This window comes from Lepus europaeus, chromosome 12, assembly GCF_033115175.1.
Source record: "Lepus europaeus isolate LE1 chromosome 12, mLepTim1.pri, whole genome shotgun sequence".
In the NCBI taxonomy this organism is placed as follows: domain Eukaryota; kingdom Metazoa; phylum Chordata; class Mammalia; order Lagomorpha; family Leporidae; genus Lepus; species Lepus europaeus.
This window is the reverse complement of record NC_084838.1, coordinates 15,290,064-15,295,574: the sequence shown is the minus strand read 5'-3', so window position 1 is coordinate 15,295,574 and position 5,511 is coordinate 15,290,064.

The window sequence follows — 5,511 nt, the reverse complement described above, 5'->3', positions numbered from 1 at the left end:
AAGTTTTGGAAAGCCATTGCCATATTCATTGGGTTTGTTTTCTAGGGCCATTAAACTGGTGGCTTGAAAAACTAAAATTTATTGTGTAGCATTGTGGGAAAAAATTATTATGTCACAGTTCTAAAGGACCAAAACCAAGTGATCAGCTGGGCCACATTCCCTATAACACCTCAAGGAGACTTTTCCTTGCCTCTTCCAGGTTCTATTAGCCCAAGCTCTTTTTAACTTGTACAGCATACTTGCAATCTTTGCCTCCTTCTTCATTAGCTCATCTTCTCCCTCTCTTTTGCTGGCTTTACCTAGAGTTTTCTCTGTGTGTATTCATGCCCAAGTTTCCCGCTTTTTGTAGACCCCAGTCCAATTAGATTAGGGTACAGGCTAACAACATCATATTAACTTAATAACATCTTTATAAAAAGACTCTACAAATTAGATCGCATTCATTGATACCAGGTATTAGGATTTCAACAAATCTTCCCTTTTCCGGGGGGCATGAGAATGGGGTATAACTTTAACCACTCATATTCATGGAAAGTAAAGTCTCATAGAGACAGGAAGTATTTTGGGAAAGGAGAGCAGAGGGCTGGAGCTGGATTGGGAAGAACAAAACAAAACAAAACAAAAAAAAAACACTATGTGGAAGAACCTTCAGGCATGTTTCAGCAAAAGAGTGAACACAGCAGCTTTCTCTTATGATGATAATTCTTATGGCAATGAACAAATGGATCAACTGGAAGTGACAGTTGTTTGTCAAGTTCTCAATAATTGTCCACATGAATAGTAGGGAAGCAAGGAGAGGCCAGAGCAAGGGGAACTTTGTCAGATGTGATGACAGTTGGTCCCACACGGGACAATCAGAAAGAAGAAAAAGAAAAAGACCTTGATTTTTCTTCCTTTGGGTACTGGGTATCTGGTGAGACAATTTATCAAGGATGAACCAAATGTATTAGAGTTTATTGAAAATTAGAAAATGGAGGAGCAACTGAATTTTCTCAATTCAACCTCACAATAGTTGTACCAATTCCACTCAATAAACATTCTTATCCTTGGCTATGTGTGTTGTGGAAGGTCTCTGTATACAAGTGCTAGTAAACTGCAGTTCTTATTTTTTACCCAGCTCAAGGTTTAGTTGGATGAAATATATTGATGATATCATTTCACTTAAGAAAAACAGAGCTCAGAGTGGGGAATTACTGATCAAGCACTACACATAATATAGAAGAGCTCACTTGTTTCAAATCATCCTCAGTCCATCCTGAAAACAGGACAAGAGTAATCTTTTTTTTTTTTTTTTAAATTTTTTGACAGGCAGAGTGGACAGTGAGAGAGAGAGAGAGACAGAGAGAAAGGTCTTCCTTTGCCATTGGTTCACCCTCCAATGGCCGCCGCGGTTGGCGCGCTGCGGCCGGCGCACCGTGCTGATCCGATGACAGGAGCCAGGTGCTTCTCCTGGTCTCCCATGGGGTGCAGGGCCCAAGGACTTGGGCCATCCTCCACTGCACTCCCTGGCCGGCGCCGCAAGGCAGAGGATAGTGAGCCAGGGCGCCGGCCAAGAGTAATCTTGTCTCTAATGTGAACGACTGGGTTGCTTCCTAAAGCTCAGAAGAACTTTGTCAGAAATTCACATCTGGAAAGAGAATGAGGTTAACTAATTGCCTTGCTATTCAGACAGGAAAAACCATCCTGGAATCAGTGAAAGAGAAGAAATTTAGAGGCTAGGGAAATCAAAGTAGAGATCCAGATTCTTCATTGTTGGCCCCCAAAGAAGCAGATGCCACAGACATGATCAAGTAGTTATGAAAATTGTGCACCTAGTATTTAGAGGGAGAAACAATATCCCCAAATTTACCACATAGCTTTGTGATGGCAACAACCATGTTGTGCTGAATTAACTCACTGGTTTTCTTTTTGGAGAACTACTTTACAAATTTCAGTTGTATACCATTATATTTTTATATTTCTTACTTCTGACTGGCCTGGGCTTCTATCACCTACATTTTCCAGCTTGAGAGGGAAAATAAAGTAAGCTTGAGAGGGAAAAATAAATAAATAAATGAAAAGGTTGAAGTTCTCTACTCTGTCCCACAATTTGAGAAACAGTTTTCTTTTTCCTTTTCATCAATTTATTCAACTTCAGAAATGATTAGGCAAAGGGAGTAAACTGCCTGCTAATTAAATTTGCAGATGGTATTCAATAGTGAGGGTATGTGAGGATAAGGGAATAATGCAAGAGGCCTCAAAAGCTTTGCATTCTTTGCATGAGAGAATATAAGGGCATGGAGTCAGTGAATATAATTTTTTTTTTTTTAACTTTTATTTAATGAATATAAATTTCCAGTGTACAGCTTATGGATTACAATGGCTTCCCCCCCCCCAATAACTTCCCTCCCACCCGCAACCCTCCCCCCTCCCGCTCCCTCTCCCCTTCCATTTGCATCAAGATTCATTTTCAATTCTCTTTATATACAGAAGATCAATTTAGTATAAAGATTGCAACAGTTTGCACCCACATAGAAACACAAAGTGAAACATACTGTTTGAGTACTAGTTATAGCATTCAACCACAATGTACAGCACATTAAGGACAGAGATCCCACATGAGGAGCAAGTGCACAGTGGCTCCTGTTGTTGACCCAACAAATTGACACTCTAGTTTATGGCGCCAGTAACCATCCTAGGCTGTCGTCATGAGTTGTCAAGGCTATGGAAGCCTTCCAAGTTCACTGACTCTGATCATATTTAGACAAGGTCATAAAAGACAGAGTGAGGATAGTAACCAATGATCCTAAGAGTGGCATTTACCAGGTTTGAACAATTATACAGCATTAAGTGGGGAAGAGGACCATCAGTACACACAGGTTGGGAGTAGAGCCATTGGTGGTAGAGTAGAGGTTATGATTACAAAGGAATGAGGCCCAAGTGTGCTAGACAGGGTCTAGAACAAAGGACAGAGTCATTATTAGAGGAGCTAAGAAAGGTGCTGTCTAAGCTACAATTAAGTTTTCTGATTGAGAGGCAAATAGAACCTGACAGAAGGGGCTTGATAATAATCTGGTGGGCTTTAGGCCTTGTAAATTCAGAGGCCCAGACCTATCTATCTCTTCACATGGGGTATATCCTAAGGGAGGTGTGAACCTCCTAGGGGAAGGCACTCTGTTGACTTTCATTACTTGGCTGGCCTGGGAGGAGAGCTGGCCAGGTAAAGGCAGGTGGCATCTCTAACAAGAAATTTACAGTTCTGCCTGCAATGTTGCTGACCCTACTTGACCATCCCCTCAGCTGCAGTGGTCACTTTGGAAGTTGGGCTGAGTGAAGGGCTTTTCAGCTTAGAGCCAATAAGATCTGTGGCTCTGACCTGGGCATCCTTCGACTCCAGGGCAGGTCCATTTCCAGTGATCCAACTCTTGGCAGAGCTGCCAGGGCTCTTCACAAGCTGACTTCTGCTGAAGCCCAGGCTTACCTCATGGAAAGCCACTGCAGTGGACTGGCCTGTTGGGTCTCCTTGAGGGCAGATCACTGTACAGATCAGCCATTAATAGGCCTGCCACCCATTGCTTCTGATGCCGAGCTTTCTTTTCCTCCTGGTTTGTGTTAAAGCAGACCAGAGGATGCAAGTCAAGGGAGTGCCCGTTTCCCATCTCTAATCTTCGGTGGCCTGAACTACAAGTCTATAGTCACAGGCATGTTCTGTAGTAGTTTTTCTAAGGTAGACAATGCCCATGAGGAAAATTATATTCTCACTTTAAAACTTTCTTTCCCTTTGGTCTGAAAGGGAGGTTTTTTCTACTTACTGTATACTTTGCCGATGGTGAAGTGAATCTAGCTGTGAGATTATTATTTGAGTTCTTATTTTGGCTATGCTATTGCAGAAAAATGTTAGCCATCTCTTTTATAAGGTCTAAAGATTAAATTGTGCATCCTACAGATTCCTTCATAATAGAATTAGTTTCCTACCTTGAAGAGAATAGAGAAATGAAAGAACAAGTTGGGCTTAGAATAGAGAAATGAGGGAGCAAGTCCTAGATCACTTGCTGACAATAGCAATATCACATGAATACTTAGCAAACCGTTTCAACCATTAGATAACAACTTAAGAAAACATTTACCAGAAGGTCCAATGCCTTCTATAAATTTTAAGAATCATGTATTTGAAAACACCTCTTAAATATCTAACATGGTGTAGTTTGTTTAGCCAGTAAACTTAAGCACAACCATCTAAAATGTTTTTAGTTTCTTTCTACCAACAAGTCTAAAACATATGATACACAGATTCCGGTCCCACAAATTAAAATGTATCTTTGATTGATTTTAGCAGCTTAAATTTATGGACAATCTTATCTATAAGCCATTTAAAATAAAATTCTTAATAAAATTTCCCCATGTGGACATACAATATGTACACACATATAATATAGCATAATAGACCAATACATCAATTTTAATAATAGCTTTTAAAATCTTTAACTCTTTTTGTAGATTGCCAATTGATTTGAATTGCTTTTTCTTTTTAGTAACCTCAGTTAACCATACTTTCTCTCAGTTGGTACTGTTAATACATTATTGGCTTCATCTGTTTACAGAGCCATCCCAAAGTACTGAATACAATAAAAGTGGCTGGAAAAAGTCCATAGGAACCTATAGGAGGACAGCTAAACACAGAACCAACAACGCTTTAGTTTTATGAGCAGCAGATATTCAAATTTTTGAAAAAAGCACATATTTAAATAGCCCATAGCTCTTAATAAAAATTCAGCTGTTTTTGAACAATTAGAATTTAACAGACATCAAGAGAACATAATAGATTACTTTAACACATTGCTTTAACAGAGCATCAGAGTTTAATTCTATGTCAAAGAGAAATTGAGCTTCCTGTGATCTTTTGCTGTGAGGTTTCCTTCCTTTACCTTCTTTCATATTGGTGACCATGTTTCTGTGTTTCTGTGTGTAACACATCTTTAAGCATCTTTTGCAGGGCAGGATGAGTGGCAACAAATTCTTTCAGTTTCTGTTTGCTATGAAAAGTCTTAATTTCACCTTCATTCACAAATGAGAGCTTTGCAGGATATAATATTCTGGGCTGGCAGTTTTTCTCTCTTAGTACCTGGGCTATGTCTCGCCATTCCCTTCTAGCTTGTAGGGTTTCTGATGAGAAGTCTGCTGTGAGTCTAATTGGAGATCCTCTAAGAGTGATCCGACGTTTCTCTCTTGCGCCTTTTAGGATCTTTTCTTTATGTTTCACTGTGGTGAGTTTGATTACAACATGTCGTGGTGAGGATCTCTTTTGGTCATGTTTATTAGGGGTTCTATAAGCTTCCTGTACTAAGATGCCTCTGTCCTTCTCCAAACCTGGGAAATTTTCTGCTAGTATCTCACTGAAAATGCCTTCTAATCCTTTCTCCCTCTCCATGCCTTCAGGAACTCCTAGAACCCGAATGTTGGGTTTTTTAATAGTATCCTGTAAATTCCTGACAATATTTTTTAGATTTCTAATTTCTTCTTCTTTTCTTTGGT